At 44.0% G+C, this 23712-nt stretch overlaps 1 long non-coding RNA gene across 1 annotated transcript in view; it reads left to right on the forward strand.

Moving 5' to 3' along the window:
• The window catches only part of LOC114816383, a 52854-nt gene extending 40754 nt beyond the window's left edge, over positions 1–12100 (forward strand). The window contains exon 4 of the long non-coding RNA XR_003764149.2: positions 11904–12100. This is a non-coding gene — a long non-coding RNA (uncharacterized LOC114816383). The remainder of the gene's footprint in view (positions 1–11903) is intronic.
• The last annotated feature ends 11612 nt before the right edge of the window (positions 12101–23712 follow it).

Below are 23712 nucleotides of genomic sequence, written 5' to 3' on the forward strand. Positions count from 1 at the left end.
GCATACCGTAAGTGCTCAATAAATACCTCCGATTGATTTATTAGTCTTTTTCAAGCAAGAAAGACGATTCTATCTATCCATATCTAGACCCTAAGCTCACTGTGGGCAGGGAACATGTCTAACATCTCTGTTGTATTGTACGCTCCCAAGCACTTAGTAGAGTGTTCTGCACACAATAAGTGCTCAGTAAATGCCATTAACACTGATAGTGATATCTATCTATCCATTGATCTGGAACAACTTGACAGGCTACAGATAAGGAGTTTGAATAATATACCTCCCACAGCCAGGTGATATTAGGAGGATTTGGTATTGGTCATTTTATTGTAATTCAGCCTAAGACTAAAAAGTGTAGACTTGAACCAATGTCAAGAGGACATTTTGGTATCTAGCACTAGGCTAGAAACAAGTTAATCAGATCAGTCACAGTCCCTAAACTATAATGGGAAAATGGTCTAAGAGGGAGGGAACACAGATCTTTTAATCCCCTTTACAATTGAGGAAACTGAGGCATGAAGAAGTTGTGACTTTTTGAAGGTCACGCATGAAGCGAGTGGCAGAGCCATGACTAAAACTCAAGTCTCCCGATTGCCAGCCCCATGTTGTTTTCATTAGAACAGCCTGCCATGAGATTTTTACACTCTAATTGGCCTGAGAGGTTACTAAATTGATAGCTCCTGCCCTGACCCCTCAAACAGCTTTTCCATCTAATAGGCTGTGGATATGGCCTTTAGGTCTGCTGGGCTGACCACTGGGCTGGAGGAAAGTGTTGGTGGCTGAAACTGGTTACTTGTCAATCAGGAAGATGCAATGGGTGCCTGGGACCTGTCATGGCAAACATATCCAGAAATATGAATCCCATCTGCTTAGTGCAGTCCCCACTCAGGTTAGATTGGAGGTCGACATTAGATTTGTTTCCTACCGATTCAGACTCCAAATGAAAATTCTGAGAGAAAAAATCTTTTAGAAGATTCCTCAGATACTCCATGACCTTTGAGATGAAAAGTCTGGTCCTGCTGGCAAATGAGGTGATACAGTGAGAGGGGATGACTTCCCAGGTGTCTCTAGGAAGATTGCAATTGGGGTGGGAAGTAAGAAGAAATGGAAACAATCATTAAAGGACAATTGTGACCCAAAAAACAGAATCTTGAGTGTGGTGATATTCACAGCCCCCACTTACCACAATGAGCAGAGCAAAACTGACCATGTTCAGCTGCCTCTTCCACTGCTGAACTTGGCCATCATCACCAGCTAAGGGTTTTACTAATCAGCGGAAATGGCAGCAGGAAAAAGTGGGTCCATTAGAAAGCCCCAAAGCCCTCCACTGATTTTCGTATCTTGTTTATCAGATCCAGGAACTTGTACCGACGTCTTAAGGATGTCATTTCTTCCAGCTGCTTGGGGGGCCTTTTGTTCAGGGGATGCCCAGGTTTGAACTTAGGTCATCTAGAGTTGCCTTTTCCCTGTCTTGCTGTTCCCAGTCTTTAGTGTGATTGAAAACAGGAGGAGCGGAGGATGGTGGGATCAGGAGTCTTCTGCTGAATGCAATCCTGAAGAGCACACTGGCTTAGAATTTATGCTAGAAGAAAAAGGAGAGAAGAGAGGCAAACAAAGAAGGTAGGGTGGAGAAGAAGGATATATTGTTGTTAAAAATGCTGCCTGTTAAGGGGAGTTCACTGTGTGTTAACTCCCCTTGCCCCCAACCATCTGCTCATCGCCTCCATTGAGCATCCAGCTCCAGAACACTTTACTGGCTCCTAGACATCTGGCTCAGCTCTGAGATGACTCACTCACTGCTGACCCGGTCAGCCTCTCCCCTCGAAAAGGGGGTAGGGCCCTTCCCAAAGGGGGAAGGATCTGGATCCAGGCCCAGGGTTCTGCCCAGAGACCCCAGGGAACCAGTCCTGCCAGACCCTCTTCAGAGCCCTTTCTGGTTTACACGTAGTCCCTATTCCAAAACCAAATAATTTAAGACTTGTAAACTTTCTGTGCTAATTGAGCCCAGTCGTCATTTTAAGGGGGAAAGGGTGAGGTTGAGAGAGAGGGGAAAGTCTTAATATGCCCAGAATGCTGTTAATGCCGGTTGGGGGGAGGTTGTCGCAACAAGCTACTACTTGAGTGAAAAGAGCACCCGCCTGGAAGTCAGGAGGCCTGGGTTCTAATCTTACGTCTGTCACTTACTTGCTGCGTGATCTTGGGCACGTCACTTAACTTTTCTCTGCCCCAGCTGTAAAATGGGGATTCAATACTTGTGCTCCCTTCTCCTTAGACTGTAAGTCCCATATCAATTTTTTTATGGTATTTGTTAAGCACTTACTATGTTCCAGGCACTGTACTAAGCACTGGGGTAGATACAAGTGAATCAGTTTGGACACAGTCCCTGTCCCACATAGAGTGCACAGTCTCAGTCCCCATTTTACCAATGAGATAAATGAGACCCAGAGATGTAACTTGCCCAGGTTCACACAGCAGGCAAGTGGCGGAGTCAGAATTAGAACCCAGGACCTTCTAAGTCCCACTTCCACTAGGTCATGCAGCTTCTCAGTGGTTCAGGGATTGTGCTTAGTCTGATTGTATTGTGGTCACCATGCTTATAGCACATAGTAAGTGCTTAAAAATTATTCTTCCAATCGTATTTATTGAGCACTTACTGTGTGCAGAGCACTGTACTAAGCACTTTTTATTATTATTCTTACAGAACCCCCATAAGGAGAACTCTTATTGGAGAATCCACTCTGATTCTAGACTTTGAGCCCGTTGTTGGGTAGGGATCGTCTCTATCTGTTGCCGAATTGTACTTTCCAAGCGCTTAGTACGGTGCTCTGCACATAATAAGCGCTCAGTAAATACGAGTGAATGAAATTCTGAGGCTACAGGCGTGTACACAGTCATTCATGCCCAGAACTGGTCCTTCTGACATGACATCATGCTGTAACCGACAGACTCACGATGTCGGAAAAATACTGGCTAATCCTGTCACATTTTAGTCAAACATTTAGTGAAGACACGCGTTCTGGCAGAATTGAGTGTATTTAGATATGGAGAAGTTTATCCCAAAGAGCTATTCACCATCTTTATATTAAAGTCCCCATGACTGCAGCAAAAATAGATTTTCCAGAAGAAATAATGCTTTTACTGCCTGTGGAAAATAGCATACAAAAATCTAAGCATTCAGATGAGAATACAAATGTGTTTCTTCTCGCCACCTGCAACAATGTGGTATTTTTCTACACTTTCCTGTGTGCCTTTCCTTTTGATTGTAACCTTTGGATGAGTCCAACTCTTGATGGGAAGGCCTTTAAGGGGCCAGTTTTGCTTCAGCTACCAGATGGCCCTGAAGATTTGGAGCTGTTCAGTGCAGGGAATAACTGGATTTATGGACCGATTTCTTCTTTCAAGCCTAGATAAGTGGTTGGCACATAGTAAGCGATTAACAAAACTGCTATCATTATTAGGGTTCATAGTCTAGAAGGAGGGAAAACAGATATTTAATCCCTATTTTACGCACGATGATATGGAGACACAGAGAAGTTAAATGTCCTGGAATGCCCTCCCTCGTCACCTCCGCCAAACTAATTCTCTTCCCCTCTTCAAAGCCCTACTGAGAGCTCACCTCCTCCAAGAGGCCTTCCCAGACTGAGCTTCCCCTTATCCCTCTGCTCCCTCTGCTGCTTCTCTATGCCCCCCTTCACCTCCCCTCATCTAAGCCCCCTTTCCCCCCCTCTTTCTCTCTGCTCCTCCCGCTTTCCTTTCCCCTCTCCTCAGCACTGTGCTCATCCGCTCATTTGTATATATTTTTATTACCCCATTTATTTTGTTAATGAGATGTACATCCCCTTGATTCTATTTATTGCTATTGTTTTAATGAGATGTACATCCCCTTGATTCTATTTATTGCTACTGTTTTTGTCTGTCCGTTTCCCCCGATTAGACTGTAAGCCCATTATTGGGCAGGGACTGTCTCTATCTGTTGCTGATTTGTACATTCCAAGCGCTTAGTATAGTGCTCTGCACATAGTAAGTGCTCAATAAATACTATTGAATGAATTAATGCAATGACTTGCTCAGGCAGCGATGGAGCTGGTTCTAGAGCCCGAGTCCTGAGCCTCCCAGCTCCAGTGCTCTTTCCAAAAGACCACCCAAATAAATACTATAATGACTAATAAATATTATAATACAAATATACATGTATATATACTATGCATTCTAATAAGTGCTATACCTTTCCTAGCCCCCTCTCAGGATTGAACCTGGAGAGTACTCTTATCAGTCTCAGCTAAGGGAGGGAGAGTCAAGCAGGGGCATACCCATTCCACTTCTAGCTTTGGGCAGTGGCTAGCAAGTGGAAGGCATTCAGCTATAAATCAAAATTCACCTGTGCTGGGCAGCAGCGGCATAGGAGAGAGTCTAGCGTGGAGACTCAAGCTTACTGAGTGGAAGAAGGCAATGGTAAACCACTTCCATTTTTTTTTACCATGAAAACCCTATGGATCCACTACCAGAACGATTGCAGATAGAGAGCGGGGCGTTCTGGGAGACATGTGTCCCTGGAGTCACGATGGGTTGGAGATGACTCGTCAGCATAAGACAATAAGTGCCATGACTCCAAACATGCTAAACCAAAGAAGTTTTTTAAGCACCGCAAAACAACCTTCAGAGGCATGGTTTTTGGGAGGCCCATACCATGGCCTCTGTGTACACCTGGAAATGTACCCAAAGGGATGGGACTGAAACTTGGACATCATTTTTAATGAGAGAGTCCATCCTTTTTTTTTTTGGTATTTGTGAAGATCTTACTATGTGTCAGGGACTGTATTAAGTGCTGGAGTAGATACGAGATGCAAGATCAGATTGGAAACAGTCCCTGTCCCACATAGGGCTCACAATCTTAACCCCCATTTTACAGATGAGGTAACAGGCACAGAGAAGTTAAGTGACTTGCTCAAGATCACACAGCAGACAAGTGGCCAAATGGGGATGAGAACCCGGGTCCCTCTGACTCCCAGGACCAGGCTCTATCCACTAGGATACACTTCTTCTCTATCTCCTAACTACTAATGAATACTGTAAATATCACTGTCAGTGCCTGGAATGTGGAGGTTTGACTTCCAATGCACACCCAATCCCATCACCAGGCACTTCTAGGGATCCCCTTCTGCCTCTACACCACCATTTGGCTTTTATTTGGAAAAAGAAGTTTATAATGGTGCTATTTGCTGTTTGGGTGCAAGCCATAATGCCATCAGGCATATGAAAAGTGTGCCACAAAGAATTGGAAGTGAATCCAGCATCCTCCCTGGCCCTCCTCCTCTATGCTAGCCAAGCCCCGTGTCATCCTCTCATTTTCCGACACAAAGCCCCAGGTAAATGGACACTTAAAATCAAGGAAGGGAAACTTGAGGTAAAAATCCCAAGCAGATTTGTTTATTTTCCTCTCAGTTTCAATCACAAATAGAATTGTTCTTTATTAACAAATGCAGCAAATCTAAGCTTTTAGCTGAGCATTTAGTGAAATGTCTACCCAGTAAGCTTTGCTTATGTTGCAGACAGCTACCCTGAGGAGTGATTTGAATTTAAATGTGATTCCCTTATTAGTTTCTGCTAACTGCAAATATCCCAGGCACTTAATTAAGTGGCTGAGTAATGTATGAATGCTCACTTCTGCTTGTCATGCAGAACAAAGTGATGTATTTATATTCCATGCACAATATGAAATTTAATGACACGGGCAACAGTAATTTAGAAAACCTTTGTTTTTTATTGTCCCAGCTTTTTGCTCAAGCTATTTTCATTCTTTGTCAGAGTTTCGCCAGGGCAATAGTAAAAGTCTCCGTCCAAACGCTGGCTCTGGGAAGGTGAAATTTTTATAATAAACTTCAGGCTCCTCTAAGCCACCTCATGACTCAGGAGTGCAACAAGTTTTCATTAGGAGCTTATTCTGTGTTGAGTTTCTTACTCTTAATTCTGAACGCAATAGCGGATATTGGTGGCATTCCATGACAGAATTAAACTCTGGAAACAGATGAGAGTGGGAGACTCTGGGAGGACCTAATGAACTAAATTTCAATGGTGATTACAGATGCATGAGTCAATAAATGAAAAAGAGCCCAGCCATGGAAGTTATCAAATGTCACATCTTGAGCTGGTGCTCCCTGCAAGGGATTTTTTGACATCCTCTTCATCTCTTTGTAATTATATCACTTCAGTTGGCTTTTTGACTCTTGGCTCCAGCCCTTCTACTCTGCTTTTGGCCTCAAAGAACCCTGCCAGGACTCTGACCGTTTTTCCCCTTTGTGACTCTTATGCTTGTCACTGGGGTTTCTTAAGCATCCCACAATTCCTTGCAGACCTCACAAGCCACGTTTGTGTTTTCGTTAGGTCCTTCGAAAGCAGGACATCACATATGTCCAGTTTCCTGGACAGCTGTTTGATTTGTCAGAGGTCTGCTATCGTCATGTAGAATAGAAGAAATAAATGTCCTCTTCGTTTTCCCTTTAGCTCCAGCCACCAGGACTGGGAGACTCGTTTGAAGTAGGGCCCCAGACTTTCCTGCCTAGAAATCCTCACCTCAGTTAGCTGAGAAGCTAAGAAGCTGATGTCTGTTCCTCAAAAGCTCTCATTTGAATTCTAATTAGTTTGGGTTGATGGTGAACTAGGTCAGAGCTAGAATATAGTGCGGTCCTTTATGGAATCATAAATAGTATTTTATCTAATGGACTCACTACCAAAGCAATGTAATATTCATGGGGAGAAAGTCGGAATGCAATTTCCACGTGTGGAAAGAAATATATGTGAGGTTGATTTCTAGGACATGCCCTTGGGTTCACCCAACTGCATAATTTCTTTCCAGTCTTAGTTCTGCCATCTTATTCCCTTGGGTCCTAAATCTCCGCTGGATGGGCCCAGAGGAGAGGGTAGTGAGACCCCCTGGAACAGCTGTAATACAAAGAGAATTCCTGCTGAGACATATCGTTGTACTGCTCACACAGCTTTCTGTATAATCACCCCCACTCCAGGTTGCCCTGACAAACGGTGGTCACTTCAAAATCCCTTATCTGGTCTCTGCCCCCCTGCCTGGGTAGACTTTCTTCTTCGGCACCTGGAATCCATATTCTCTTTTCCCAGCTCCTCTAGCTGTGGGCTCTCTTCGCTCGATCAATTGATAGTATTTATTGAGAGCCTACGGAATGTAAAACACTGCACCAAGTTCTTAAAGTACAACAGAAGTGGAGCAGACATTCCCTGGCCACGAGGAGCAACGTAAGCATTGGTAGATAAAGATAATCCGATTGGACAAAGTCTCGGTCTCACATGGGGCTCGTAGTCTAAGGGGCGAAGAGTATGAATTGAGAAGTAAAGGAAGCCTGGAGCAGAACTTTGAGGGGCACTCACAAAGAGAGGCTGGGAGGCAGATGAAGAGCAGTGATATGTAAAGAGAAGGATCAATCAAAGGTATTAGGAGAACCTGGAGAGAACCTAACCAAGTTAAGGTAGTGTTTCCAGAAGAAGGGGATTGTCTACATTAATGAAAGTGGCGGCGAAGTCAGGGACAATTAAGGCAAAGTCTGTCTGATTAAAGCAAGAAGGAGATTATTGATGATCTTTAAGAGGGTGCGTTAGTGGAGTATAAGGAGTAGGAAAGAGGGATCTTAGATGGTAAAGAAGGAAGTTGGAGGAGAGAAAGTGAAGGACAGCAGCTGTATTCCACTTGTTTGCTGAGTTTGGAGAGGAATGGGAGGAGGTAGATGGGCCATATCTGGATTGGTGCAGTGGAGTTCAGGGAAAGGTTTTTTTGTTTTGTTTTGGGTTTTTGGTTTTTTTTGGATAAGGGGCTATCAGCATGTTTGAAGGCAAAGGGAGAGAAACCATTAGAGAGTAAGCAGTTGAGGATGGCAGTCACGGTGAGCTGAAGAACAGGCCCAGCGGTTTTGAAAGATGAGAAGGGATAGGGTTGGAGGCGGAGATGAAGTGTGAAGAATTTGAGAGCAGGCAGTAGATCTCTTAAGAGACCGTTGAAAACATTGAGAGAGAGAGTGCATGTTGGGTGGGGAGGGAGATGGGGAGTTGAGGGAGATTTTAGAGAGCTCATCAGGGGCCAACCCTACCCTCTTTAAGCAGATATTTCCACACTCTGGTTTATCATGGCCACCCACCAAGTGTACTTCCTCTCCAACAGGCCACTGCACATAGGGCAAGTCTTCTTCCTTAGTTCTTGTTTTTGTTCAATGCTTTAAACAGAATGGGAATAAAGGGCTCCTTTGACCACCCATGTCTATGAGAGAGTTTCAAGCTTCTATGTGTCAAGATGAGTCAGGCTCTCTTCTAGAGGCCCAGTTTCTCTCTGACTCCAGAGCTTGGCCCACACTGGGCCTGGGGTGAAACCCGTCAATTCCATATCCCAGAAGAAGCAGCGTGGCTCAGTGGAAAGAGCTTGGGCTTTGGAGTCAGAGGCCATGAGTTCGAATCTCAGCTCTGCCACTTAGCTGTGTGACTGTGGGCAAGTCACTTCACTTCTCTGTGCCTCAGTTACCTCATCTGTAAAATGGGGATTAAGACTGTGAGCCCCACGTGGGACAACCTGATTCCCCGTGTCTACCCCAGCGCTTAGAGCAGTGCTCTGCACATAGTAAGCGCTTAACAAATAGCAACATTATTATTAACTGTCTTCCTTGGGTTTCCCCGCCCAGAGGCCATTTATTTTGTCTCTGGTTTTTCTTCTGCTGTGCTTGTCATTTTCATTTTGGATATGTTGGCACTTAGCCACGGTTGACTCGGATTTGGTGTTGGGGGGTCTAACTTTCATAAACTGACTGGAAAGGCTCAAGAGTATACTTTTGGTGGAGCTTGTTTCTTGGAGGGGTAGGAATGGGGCAAGATGTGACAGAAATTTAAGCGGGGAAACAACAAAATGGATGTTTTATGTTTTCTGTCTCCTGAGAAGAATTTAAGTTCAGAGAAGAAGGTACTGCCATCTGTCATTATAACGGTTTCTTTTTAATGCTTTTTGACAATGGTGCTATTCACTTATGATGCCAGAAGTACTTACACGCGCTCTCCTGGCAAAAATAATGCTGCAAAATTTACCATGGCTTAAGCACTTCTCTTCCCCTCATTTTGCAGCGTTTTGATTGATGAATAGAGAGATTGTAGCTCATTTCAGTTTAGGATTAGATATGACAGTTATCATAGATGAATGAAGATTTGTGTAGATTTCTAGTTTGTTATCACTTGAAAAATAGTATCTGATAGCATCTGAAAGATAACATTTTGAAAATTAAGTACCCTGTCTACACAAAAACGCTCTTATTTCCAAGTCTTCCATTACTGGTTCATATTCACAGTGCTATCTGATCCTATTGTGTTTTTTGACATTGTTTAAAAAATTATAGTTTCATTGCTTTAGCCAATCGTTTGGGTCTTGGGAATGTAATGGTACACTTTGCGTTTAGCTCCTGTGGGAAACTCTACTTCAGCGAGCACTCTTCCACTTAGAACTCTAGTTTCACAGAACCAATTAAGAGCTCCTAGCCGGGATGTACAGTAGTTTGAATGGGGAATCGGGGTAGTGTGTGGGAGGAAGAATCTAGGGCAGGCTCCACTTGGGGAGGCATTGCGAGGAATTATCTGGGGCTCCTTCAGCTCCAGAGAAACGTCAGGCAACTACCCCACTCGCTTTTCCTCTGACTCGTAGGACTTTTTTACAGGTTTGAGATAGGGCTGGGTGTGCACACTGGAAAGCTATATTTATGCATGCAAAATGATTGGTGCTTTATAGATCTGGGCCATTAGAGCTCAAGGCAGCAGCCAAGAAAGTTTTGAGGCATATTGGAAACTGCAGTAAATCACTGGTAAATCAATCCAGTAAGTAAATCACATACTGTAACTGCAAGAAAATAGGCCAGAGCGCCACAGAAGTAGTTTGAGAGATTAGACAGTGGAATTGCAAGGATGGGGATGGAGGAGAGTCGTCGCCAGGATATAACATTTTGAAGTTCAACTTTGGTTTCATGAATCTGAAGCTCAGCAGAGGTGGAGCTGCTTCAGGAGGGCCTGGTTTCATCACAAACTCGATCTGGAACCGGAAGTCAGTGTCTGTTTTCTGAAACCCTGCAGAAGGCGGGTCCAGGAAGGCTGAGATTTTCAAGTTTTTCTGAAGGAGTGGCCAGTTCTCCAAAATGCACAAACTGCATATTGGAAAGAGCAGGACAATAATAATCAATAATCTTAAAAAACTGTGGTATTTGTTAAGTGCTCACTATGGGCCAAGCACTGTACTAAGCACAGGGGTAGATATAAGTTAATCAGATTGACCACAATCCCTGTTCCACAAGGGGCTCACAGCCTTAACTTGGAGGGAGAACATGTATTGAGTCCCCATTTTGTAGATGAAATTGAAGTACAGAAAAGTTAAATGACTTGCCCAAGGTCACACAGCAGGGAAGTGGTGGTAGCGAGATTAGAACCCACGTCCGCTGACTCCCTGGCCCGGGCTCTTTCCACTAGGCTAAATTTCACCCCTAATCCTGGGGTCTCATGCCTCTTAGGTTGGGGAAAAAGAAAATCTCGCAGTTGCACCTTTCAGGATTTACAAAGATCCAGAATAGGCAAAAGGAAAATGAGTAACGAGGGAGAAATGAAAAGGGCCTAACAGCTTGGATTTGAAATAGTCACAAGATGGAGCACCTGCTTTTCCTAGGAGGGCTGGAGTTTTTGGCCATAATACAGATCTATTGTGTAGTTCTATATTGAGAAAATCAATCAATCAGTGTTATCGAGTGCTTCCTATGTGAGAGCTCTGTACTAAGCACTTGAGAGAGAATCATAACACAGAGTTGGCAGACTTGGTCCCTCCCCACAAGAAACTTACAGTCCAGAGAAAACTGAGGCACAGAGAAGTGACTTGCCCAAGGTAATATAGCAGGCAAGTGGAAGACTAGGACCAAAACTTGTCTCCTGACTCCCAGTCCCATGATCTATGCCGCACTGCCTCTCTCTAGTTAGAGATACAGAACTACACACAAATGGGGAGAGCAGAACAAGTGTTTCCGAAGGCGTAGTAAACCATAGTTTCAAACATTCTGGTGTAGAGCAGCAGATTGTGGCAGCCTAGCAGAGAGCAATCAGGAGGGGGGCTGCTCTCCATCAGCAGAGGCTTCAGAAAGCTCTGGATACCAAGGCAGTCTCAAGCCCCTGGAGAAACTAGCTTTTGGTGCTCACAGTGTGTAACGGACTGTCAGTAACACATTAGTCCTTTCAGCCACAACTGCATGCACGGACAGGTCCTCACCGTCAGAAGGTTCGTCTTCACAAATGAAGGACAGTTCAATACATATCAAAAAGCAACACCAGTTTGCAGTTCACTAAGGTGCAATCCCTGTGATGAATCAGCATGACACATTCATACCGCTGAGGCAGGAAGAAATTCTCATTTGAACGGGAACAAGAGTTTCTTCTACAGTAAGATTGTATTATGTTTAATGTCCTAGAAATAGAGGGGCTTCTTGAGATGGAAAATCCAGCCAATTTCCAAATTCTTGGCATTACAAGAATGAGTGATCAAGGAAAAGCGAAGGAAATCTCCTTTGCCAAGGATTTCCTTTTCCTGGGTAGATGGGAAAACACCTTCAGGGCTTACCCCATCCTTGCCTGAATCTGTGGGAGGGACCACAATCTGATTGATTGGGGTCCCAAGAGACTCCCCATCTGGGACTCTTCCCCCAAACAGGTAGAAAGAGCGGTGGTATTTATTGAACACCTACTGAATGCCATGCACCGTTGGGAAAGTTGGGAAAGGGCAATAGAAGGAAAAAAAACCTTCCCTGCCCACAAGGATCTCACAGTTTAATAGAGGAACTTACAATCTAGTGGTGTGCATTTCTAACGACCACCCTTCTCCTTTACAGTCGTTCTTGGTTTGTATGCTCCTACTCTGAGGATTTAATCCAGCCCTTTGAGGGAGAGAAGAGAAGCGGAGAGTCTCTTTCATCCTTATGAGCTTACGACTGCCTGTTGCGATGGCCAGCACTCTAGCTCAGCAGGCGGATAGACAGGTACTTTTGGCTGGGCTGAATAATATTAAGTGAATATGAACATGGATTAAATATCAAGCTGATCCTAGAGCCAACTTGATCTTGCTCTTCTTTTTCTATTGTAAATCTCCTCCAGCATTTAGCTTATCTGTACTTTGGAAAGGTTAGTGCATTAACATATGCAAGTAAATTGGGCTGAAAAATTTTGATGTCAATTAGATTCCTCTTTTTAAGCACTCATCTCCTGCCTGAGTCAATATCAACTGAATCAGGAATCTGGTAGCATGGACTGCACTCAATCATGCATATTTATTGAGTGCTTGTTTTGCACAGAGCATTGCACTCATTACTCTGGAGAATTCTCAATAGCAGAGTTGGTAGACATGCTCCCTGCAGCCTTCCTCGTATTCCTGGTTCCGATAGTTCTGTGGGATGTTCCCCAGGTTGTGCAGCCGTGGTGAGCTAGGACCTGTTGGCTGGTTGCCCATAGGGATGGTTGCCATCTCTTGGGTATTGGGCCAAGCCTAGGATTTGATCATTTGGTTGTTTCAGGTTACGGTCTTTTGCTGATGATGCGGTCAACACATCAACAGAAAACAATCGCAAGTCCTTTATGGATTCCTTTTGCTCCATGAAGCAGAAGAGGAAAACACAAGAATTTTAACATTGGGTTGTAAAGATTTGTTTGCCCGATTTTCTTTACAAACATTCTTGTGCTGTGCCTTTTTGGCTATCATCTCCAGTGCTGTCCTGTCTAGGATTTTTTTTTGCAGGCTCTTTGAAGCCATGGAAACCCAACACATAAAAGTACTTGCCACTAATGATTTGTTTTAGTCAAAATGCACTTGACTTCAAGCACATCATGAAGAGTGCCCTTTTCACTCAACTACAGCCCAGCCTGCACATTTCACTCTAAGGCCAGCTAGCTCACTGTGCCCCAGTTTCGTCTATCTTACTACAGATCCCTTTCCCACATCCTCCCTCTGGTCTGGAACTCCCTCCTCTTCCCTATATACCTGACCGCTACCCTCCCCACCTTCAAAGCTTTATTAAGGTCACATCTCATCCAAGAGGCCTTCCTCAACCGAGCTGTTTTTTCCCTCACTCTCTCTCCCTTCTATGTACTTATAACAATAATTATGGTACTTGTTAAGTGCTGACTTTGTGCCAAACACTGGGGTAGATACAAGGTAGCCAGGTTGGACACAGTCCCTGGCCCACATAGGGCACATGCTCTTAATCCCCATTTTACAGATGAGGTAACCGAGGCCCAGAGAGGTGAAGTGACTTGCCCAAGGTCACACAGCAGATATGTGGCAGAGGCAGGATTAGAACCCATGACCTTCTGACCCCTAGGTTGTTGCTATACTCATTAAGCCACACTGCTTCTTCAGCCACACTCCTTGGATCCGTACCTTTTGGGGACTTGGTATTCACCCAACCCTTGTCCCCACAGTACATTTATATCAATCTTCGCCTCCCCTTCTAGAGTATAAGTTCATTGTGAACAGGAAATGTGTCTTGTACTATCCCAAGTCCTTAATACAGTGCTCTGTACACAATAAGTGCTCAATAAGTGCTCAACAAATTCCACTGATTGATCGATTGATACATTGCATATGATAAATTTGGTGTCCAGATATTATCAGTTTTAACTCAAGTTAAGAAAAGCCTGAGAGATTTGGACTTCTAGAGCCCCATTTTCCTGACAGTAGATTCAGAACTCAGATCTTCGGAGATGAATTTGGAAATTTCCAAACTGAACCTAATACTGAGGTTCTTTAACAATTCCAGATTTGTTTCATGCTTTCTCCTCACCTTTCAACTTCAGATGGAAGAGATTTACCACCTGAGTTGAGTTCAGATGAGGCAAGGTCATTCTGCTTCCAGCTGAAGGCCTTTCTGTGGATGATTTCCCCCTGGACATTTGAGTTCCTTCGGAGAAGCAAGTTTTACATGACTTTTACCTTACCTTAGGAGAGGTTTGCTTATCCCTTTTGCAAGTTTGCCACACAAGCCTTTTTTTAACATTTTTCCATAATTGAATTCATGCTTATTGTCTCCTCTGCTGAACCTTCCTAAAGAGAGAGGAGGCCCATGTAAATATTTATAATTTTATTTCATTTGAATACAAGGAACCTTTTCAGTGGTGAGGCAGCATTCCTATGCCTTACTTTTTGCTACTTTCTGCTCTCCTTTGACATGACTTTGGCACTTTTCAAATATCCTAGATGTCGTGGAATTAAAGAGGTCCTCTGCCTAGCTTCATGACTCCCAGTAGGAGGATGCCTAAAATTAATCCTTATAAAAAATTCCCCTCAGAAGGACATCAAACAAGTCTCCTTCTTTAGGTAGCCAGTTCCACCATTACTTAGGTCAATAAGTAACTTAGGTTAGTCAACAATTGGCATGAATCGAGAGCCTACTGGGTACAGGACAATGTACTATCTTCTTGCTTCTCAAGGGCAAGAGATTAGGTCTTTTTCTATCACTTAATCTCTCCAGCCTCAGATTCCTCATCTGTAAAATAAGGTTAAGGTACCTGTTCTCCATTCCTCTTGGATTGGGAGCCCTGTGTGCGGCAGGGACTCTGTCCGATCTGATTATTCAGTTTCTATCCCAGGATTTAGCACAGTCCTTGACACCATTGGCAGTCCAAAATAAATATCGTTATTATTATCATTGACATCAGGATAAAAGAATTCTCCCATAAGAACCCTCTCTCTGTGTGGTTGAAGTAAAAGGGCTCTGCCCACTCTCTTCTGCCAGTTCACTTTCTGGCATGTGGTTTCTAGAAACATTTGGAATCATTAATGCAAGGTTAAGAGCTGCTGCTGGGGACCCTTAACTACCCAGCCTTGCCCGACTTTGCTGTAACTCAGATCCCTCCCAAGGTCTTTTCGGCCATTAAAAGATCCCTCGAGTCACATATTATTTTATATTAGTGTTAATATCTGAAAGAGTCGTGAAGAACTCATTCACCTCCTCTATTTCCTTCCTCCCTCTCTCCCTCCCTCACTCCCACTCTTTCTTACCCCATTGGTAACAATTCAGCAGTTCTACGGAATGATGCATCCTTAAAACTAGGAACTGTTAATTTTGCCAAGCAATTGAGTGAGAAATTCTGAAACTGTTTAAGTTTGACTGATATTGCATCCTATTACCCTTCTCCCACAATAGTGAAGGTAAATTGGGGAAGCAGGACAACCAGTCTCTTTCAGGGGAAGGGTGTCCATGTCAGAATGTGCCAAGGGAAAGGTAATGTTAGTGGAATTGAAGGTCTGGAGAGTCTGTCTCCCTGCATCCAGCTGGTGGGACCCAGGGGATACACAAGCAGAGACTGCTGGGGCGTGATTCTCTGGTCTAATGATATTCTGAGTAACTGAGCGGCAGGTAATCAGAAATGAAACCCAAGAATCTGCTCAACCTTGGATTCCAGGGGGTGGGTGGTTAATTTTAATACGCCCACCTGGAGTTCAAGGAGGAAAGGTGAAGATGGGTTCATTCAGGGCCTTCAGTTGATTGAAAGCACTGCCAATCTATGGACGTTCTGACAGTCAGATATTGAAGGATAGGCCAGCTGGGAACATATCTGGAGCTAGGCCGTTGCTTTTAGGGGATGCTGATCGCCACCTAACAAAATCCCAAATCTCTTGGGCTGCGGCATTGCCGTTGTCTTGCCCTACTGACCTTCAGGAAACTCCGTTAATCACTCAGCTGAGAGTGAGGGCATGATCTTAGTAATTCTACTTTTATGGCTTTCTGTCTTGTACTTTATTTTCCATTCTGGTGGATCTGTGTGCCTCCAGGGATCCTCCCTCAAGGACTCAAGTGTCGTTATTTGTGTTGTGTAACTGCCTGTGTGTGTGAAGGGAGAGGGAGCTGTCTGTTCAGAAACAAAAAATGCAAAAAAAACCCCCAACCCAAAACACTATGCTTGTTGACTTCCTAATAAAAATGACTTGGCCAGAGTCACTCGATGGTCCTGCAGGTAGTCTAACGGACACTTGCACTTCTAAACAAACAAAACACCCATCAGTCATGGTTCTAATACACTAGCCTGTCCAGGTAATAATGATAATTATGGTATTTAAGTGCTTACTATGTGCAGAGCACTGTTCTAAGCCCTGGGGTAGATACAGGTTAATCAGATTGTACCCTGTGGGGCTCACATTTTTTAATCCCCATTTTACAGATTAGGTAACTGAGGCACAGAGAAGTTAAGTGACTTGTTCAAGGTCACACAGCAGACAAGTGGTGGAGTCGGCATTAGAACCCATGACCTGTGACTCCTAAACCTGGGCTCTTGCCACTGAGCCACGCTGATCAGGGTAGTATTCTTCTGCTGGGATATCTAGGGTGATTGGGCAAGAGCAGAACCCTGTCACCTCTCAGGTCCCTCGGCACCATCACAGCCGGGACAGCATCCATTGAATCAATCCCACTGCCGAGTGAAAACGTTGGCTGCTTCTTTTTGACTCAGAGCATTGAATGCTTTCATTCTCCTCTGTACCAGATGCTACTCTGGAGTTATTACTTAATTATTAATATTATAGCTCAGCCGCTCTTATCTCAGTTGTAATTGAACAGGAGTCCCCACTGCTTTCATTCTTGCACGTAAGTTTGGCACAAGAAAAAAGTAATCAAAGTTGAGGCTGAGCCATTTGCATGCAATGTATATGAAATACCTTATTACAGCCACATTAATGCTAAATGAATTCTTCCTGATTAAAAGGGCCACAAAGAGAACCACAGGAAGTAATAATAATTGACCTGTTATTTTAAAAAGGGATTCCAAATGTTTCTGTAATCCTCTTAAACAAAATTCCTGCTTCTTCTTTTCTGCGGCAGAAGTCTTCTGGAGTTCAGCTGGCATCCAGTTTGATGAAATGGGGTGAAAGGTTAAGCAATATTATCTCATAGCTCCTGGCGACAGCAGTTAACCCTGATACCTAATGTCAATTTTAATATATCCCGTCTTTCACCTCCGGCTCTGTATTTCAAGCCAAACCTGGAGAGTCTAAAGTGAAATGAGTTTGGTTATTTCATCTCAGTGTGCATTGAAATGACTGGATCGGATTCCTCATGTTTCAACATTAGGGAGAGCAAATCTTCAGGACCAACTCACAGAGTTCTCAGAGGACCTAGGACACTGGGGTCCCCTTTCAAGGTATATGGTCCTTGGAAGCTGGTGGGGGGAAAAACCCGATCTCAATTTGTTGGGGGTGGGGGCAGGGGGGAATTTTAGAAGAACCAGCTGGTACAGCCAGTAAAGGAAGGCCCTTGTGGTCTAACATGCAGGAGGGTTATTTTGCAGAAATAGTTGGTCAGGAAGACTGTCCCCAAGGCCACCAACTCCCTGCTCCCCACCGGAAAAATCCTAAAGAGAAATCTCCATCTCTTCGGCAACCTCTGGAGCCTGGGAATTTCGATAGCCCACATCGAAATAGAAAATCAGAGGCCAGCTGGGAAATATCGTCAGTGGGTTTCTTCTGCCTTCAGGAGTATAAATCAAAATCTCCAAGACCATGGTGTGGCCCTCAGCTGGGGTCAGAGCCGGTGTATTATTTAAAAATTTGTTGCCCTCCCCCACCCCGCAAATAGAGGAGGCAAAGCCATTTCCTATTAGTAACCCCATATTGGTTGATTACACTTCTGATGAGGGGAGGGGGGGTATATGAATCTTCTGCATCATCTGCAGGTAAAACAGCAATAGGATGGGCTCCTGGATCCAAACGTCAAAGTGAATCCGGCATATTGTTTTAAAATACGATGACTGCGTGATTGAAGATTAAAATGACTGAAAGAGTTCACCAAACTCATATCCCTTGTTTTCAGGATACTTGACACATATATTTCTGAAGCCACCCAGGCCATTATTAAATGACATGAAAGGTGTTTACTGCATCCAAAGGCAGCCTACCGGAATATTGCTTTTTCCCCCTCTGAGCTACACAGTCTTTTAAATGGCACTTTCTATAAATGCTAGATCTTTTCTAATGGGAAGCGCTGCTGAGATCTCAGAGAAGCTTCAAATATTGTGACAAATCTAGGCCTCTGGGCTGTTTATCGCTGAACTTTGTGCGTGGGCCTGACTGAGCTCGTGCGTGTGTGTGTGTGTCCTCATAATGTGAATGAAACATGGAAATATAAACTCTTTTCATTTATCAAAAAGAAACTGGGTGGGAGGGGGGAGAGAGAGAAAAAGAGAGAGAGAGGCAGGCAATCATCACCATTAAAGAAGAATGGGGAGAGCTATTTTAAGTGGGGACCAGCTTGTATTGTCTCATTGACTTCCATAAATGGAGATAAATCTGTCTTACACCACTGTGCCCCACAGCACGAGCCCAGCAAGAACTTGTTTCAAGGAAAAACTCCCTCTGTTTATAAGCCATGAAAAAGGGCACAGGGTTGGAATTGCAAAGGAAGAGGGATCTCCTCATTTATGGGTGATTCTGCCCATTTAGAAGAGTGACGTAACTTCCATATCTGGTTAATCAATCATTCAGTGGTATATATTGAGTGCATACTGTGTGCAGAACACTGTACTAAGTCCTTGGGAGAGCACAATGCAGTAGAGTTGGTAGACTATCCCTGCCCGCAAGGAGGCTAACATTTACCATTTACCTTTGTATCAATCAGTTAAGCAGTGATATTTTTTAGCACTTAACTGTGTGCAGATTACCATATTAAGCACCTAAAGAATGAGAAGTGGTGTGGCCTAGTTACAAGAGCTTGGGCATAGGAGTCAGAGTTCCTGGATTCTGTTTCTGGCACCACCTTCTGTATGACCATGGCCAAGTCACTTAAATGATCTGTGCCTCAGTTTCCTCCTCTGTAAAATAGTGGTTAAATACCTGTTCTCCCTCCTACTTAGACTGTGAGCCCCATGTGGGATGGGGCCTGTGTCTGACCACATTATCTTGTACCTATTGCAGCACTTAGAATAGTCCTGCACACTTAGTAAGGGCTTCACAAATACTGTGAATATTAGAACAATAAACTCGGTTCTGCAGTAATCTGTTTATGCTATCTGTTTTGGCTAGAAATCCGATAGGCAATTAGGGAAATTTTGTCCAACAATGCATGTTGGCATAATGTATGACTCGGTGACAAGAAATGATCTGTGGCAAGTTGGGATAACATACGACTCGACAAGAAAGGGTTTTTGTGCGTACGTGCCTGCACGTGGCATCCTACAGCATGAGTCTACCTGAAGGCAAAAATCGCAACACCCTCGTTTCAGGAGAAGTGGAGAAGTGGGGGTAATAGAAAAATCTGGGTCTTTCTGAACACTCCCAGAGATTGGGGAAAACCATTTTGCCATTAATCTTTGTTGGCTGTGGGTATTTTCTGAAGGGGACTTTCCATAAGGAAACTGATTTGGGCTGAATTGGCAAAGAGCAAATAGCACACTCAGTACATTCCTAACTTATCTGGGTTTGCAGCACGCAGACATCACCGACAATTTGGGAGCCAGGCACAGTGAGCCACAACTGCATGCCTGGCCCTGCCTCCCTGGCAAGGCTCAGCCAGCTTCCTAAAAGCCCCTGAATGTCTGCTTAATTTATTTATATTTATATTAATATCTGTCTCCCCATCTAGCCTGTAAGCTCACTGTGGGCAGGGAATGTGTCTGTTCTATTCTTGTACTCTACTCTCCCAAGTGCTTAGTACAGTAACTACTCAATAAATATGATTGACTGACTGACTGACTGTTTAGTGACACAGACTATAACACCCCTCTATCCCGACTCTTTATGGACTGGAGGACTGGTGCTGCCCTGCTGGGCCTCAGTTTCTTCCTCTGAAAAATGGGAACAATAAAAACAGACCTCCAAGCCCACCTCTGCAAAGCAGTGAAGTCTTATTGGTCTGCAATCCTTGGATGGTCTTTGAGGGAGAGATCTTGATAAGTCCCAACACAGTCTTCAGTCTGAACAGTGAGGAAGTGAGAACTATAAAGGGCACCAAAATCTTGGCAGTGAGAGAGGAGGGGGAAGAAAGACCATATTTCAAAACACTTCTTTTTACATCAGAAGTTTATAAAATATGATTGAAAATGAATTTACGAATCATATATTCGTTCATTCGTTTATTCGATCATATTTATTGAGTGCTTACTGGGTGCAGAGCACTGTACTAAGCATTTGGGATGATACAATATAACAACATACAGACATGTTCCCTGCCTCTGGTTTCTCTGTTTTAGAGCCTGACACTCTGACCACTTTTAGGTGTGGCCTAGTGGAAAGAGCACAGCCCTGGGAGTCAGGAGACCTGGGTTCTAATCCTACTTGCCTTCTGTGTGACCTCAGGCAAGTCACTTCACTTCTCTTTGCCTCAGTTAACTCATCTGTAAAATGGGGATGAAGACTGTGAGCCCCACGTGAGACATGGACTGTGTCCAATGTGATCAGCACTTAGAAGAGTGTCTGGCACACAGTAAGAACTTAACAAATACTCTTAGAAAACAATACTGTTTACATTGAGATCCGGTAAGATTGAAAAAGAAGTTGGGTGAGATAATGCAATGAGAAGAATAATTTATTCTTTTGTCTTCCTGTGATAGTGATGGTATTTATTGAGTAGTTCTCTGTGCCAAGCACTGTGCTAAACACTAGGATAGATTGGAGAAGCAGCGTGGCTCAGTGGAAAGAGCACGGGCTTTGGAGTCAGGGCTCATGAGTTCGAATCCCAGATCTGCCACTTGTCGGCTGTGTGACTGTGGGCAAGTCACTTAACTTCTCTGTGCCTCAGTTCCCTCATCTGTAAAATGGGGATTAAGACTGTGAGCCCCACGTGGGACAACCTGATTCCCCTATGTCTACCCCAGCGCTTAGAACAGTGCTCGGCACATAGTAAGCGCTTAACAAATACCAACATTATTATATTGGATAATCAGATCAGAGACAGCCCTTGTCCCTCTTGGGGCTCACCATCCAAGAAGAGGAGGGAGAAGAGACATCTTATCCCCATTTTATAGATGAGGACGTTGGGCATAATTGCAGGGCCTGGCACTATTTCTTGATTTTTGCCTTCTGATCTCTCAATCCACTTGAAGCGTTAGCTCAAAAACTGCTGCTCTTGATTGCATTGAGCCATGCTGGGCCATCTGCAAGTAAGCACCCACTTTTCAGCTGACGCGCAGTATTTTCTGAGGCTTTATTTTACCAAATTTTAAAAATATTTCCTCTGCCTTTTTTTTTCCCAGTTTCTCAATTAAGCTTGCCATTTAGCAGCTTTGTGGGTATCAATCATTCAATTAATGGTATTTATTGAGCACTTACCAAGTACAAAACACTACACGAAGCGCTTGGGAATCCCTGTGCTCAAGGAATTTACAGTGTGGTGGGGAGCATAAAGTCTAGTGGGAGTTAGTATACACACTCTCTGTCTCTTAAAAAGTTTAAAATCATCATCAATCTCCCATCCACTCAACAAATTTTACCATTAGTAGTGTCATCTTTGAACCTGGAGGAATACTCTATAATGGTCTTGATGAGTTTTTTGAGAGCCCAGAGTCCAGACAAATGTGACTTTTGACCTAGACCATAAGCTAGTGTGTAAACTCGACTGTAAGCTCGTTTTGGGCAGGGAATGTATTTATTGTTGTATTGTTGTCTCCCAAGGGCTCAGTACAGTACTCCGCACACAGTAAGCACTGAATAAATACGATCGATTGAATGAATGGCAGGGGTGTTTGCGCAGGAAGACAGTGATAATAATAATGATATTTGTTAAGCACTTACTATGTGCTGAGCACTGTTCTAAGCACTGGGGTAGATACAAGGTAATCAGGTTGTCTCACGTGGGGCTCACGGTCTCAATCCCCATTTTACAGATGAGGGAACTGAGGTCCAGAGAAGCTAAGTGTCTTGCCTGAAGTCACCTAGCTGACGAGGGGCGGAGCCGGATTAGAACCCATGACCTCTGGCTCCCAAGCCCAGGCTCTTGCCACTAGGTCATCCTGCTTCTCAAGACCCACAAGACTAGAGCTGACTCTCATGCCCAAGGACCATTATTTTCTTAGCCGAAGCCCAGGTTTGTATTGGTTGTATTTTCTCCAGCATGGGTCTCCATACTGCAGCTTTATGGGCGATGACCAGATGGACCAGGAGAAATAGGATCTACAGAAAAAGGACATAGACCAGGAAGTGGTGGACACGAACTAGTCTTGGGGCCCTTCAGCTGTTGAAGATATAAGGCTCGTGGAATTTCTGTTCCCTGACCTGACCCAGATTTCTCAGCCACAGCAGCAGCAACAGCGTCCTTGAGTATAAAGGGCAGAGATATATCAATAGATATCTTTATAGGAGTGGGTTTTAGTATAGGCCTATTACAGACTCTCCCTATGACCTTCAACTGCAGTCGCTTGATTGCCATACACTTGGATATTTTTCTATGAACTGGATAGACCCCTACCAGGATCTCTTCCTCCATCATATAAATATCATTTTTCTCTCACTCCCCCCATAGCAGCGCATACCGACTGTCTATTAACTGCTCTCGGAATTTATCTTTTGCTGGCAACTGGCAGAAAACGACTAAACCTGCAGAAGGATAATATTGTAACCTTTGCTACACCCAGAACTGTGGAGGCTAATGAAGACTGCAGATGCGGGAAAGATCGACAGGTGAAATACTCAAAGGAAATTGTGGGAGAAGGTGGAAATTGTGGGATATGCAATTGGGGGTCCAGTTTGTCTTGACTCAGAGACATCTCCAAGTAACTTCACTTCATCTGCAAGCAGATGCAACAAAAATTAACATTTTATCACTTAATTGGCAATGTGTAATCTTTTTAAGCAAACAAAATTCATGCTTTGATAGATCCCAGTTGTATTCCTGCCCTGATCTAAGTGGAATGCAAAATTCTGACTTTACATATAAAAGGGCCCGAATTCTGTTTTGCATTTGATTTTAATTGCAGATTTCATGCACCACAACACTCTGAGATGAATAACTGATGAAACCAATAAACATTGAAAATCCACATATGATCCACAAAAAGGCGCCAGAGCTGTTATTTAATAGAATGTTCAGCTTGTAGGATTACCACTTTTAATGGAGTGAAAGTCCACCTGCCCTTATTCTTTTCTGAATCAACAGGAACTGGGTACTGCCCGAGTGCAGCCAGTTCTCTTCTAGCTCAGGTTTCCTTTCTTCCAGAGCACTGTGTTCGGGAAAACACACATTATAATATTCCCCTCTTGTCTGATGTCATACACATGCACGCAGTGGTTCCTTCCCAGACTGCATCATGCCACAGCCAGGTGGACTTGTAATGCTGGATGTACCTTACCTCATTATGCCCTCATGCTTTAGCTAAACACGAAGTCATAACTAGCATTCTGCCCAACCCGAGTGTAATGGCTATGACCAAGAAGATAAAGCAGCCTGGCTCAGTGGAAAGAGCCCGGGTTTGGGAGCCAGAGGTCATGGGTTTGAATCCCGGCTCCGCCCCTCGACAGCTGGGTGACTTTGGGCAAGTCACTTAGCTTCTCTGGGCCTCAGTTCCCTCATCTGTAAAATGGGGATTAGGACTGTGAGCCCCACGTGGGACAACCTGATTATCCTGTATTCCCCCGAGTGTTTAGAACAGTGCTTGGAACATAGTAAGCGCTTAACAAATGCCATCATTATTATAATTTACGAAGCAACACCTGAGTCATTGTGTCTG

The sequence above is a fragment of the Ornithorhynchus anatinus genome, chromosome 14 (genome assembly GCF_004115215.2).
Source record: "Ornithorhynchus anatinus isolate Pmale09 chromosome 14, mOrnAna1.pri.v4, whole genome shotgun sequence".
In the NCBI taxonomy this organism is placed as follows: domain Eukaryota; kingdom Metazoa; phylum Chordata; class Mammalia; order Monotremata; family Ornithorhynchidae; genus Ornithorhynchus; species Ornithorhynchus anatinus.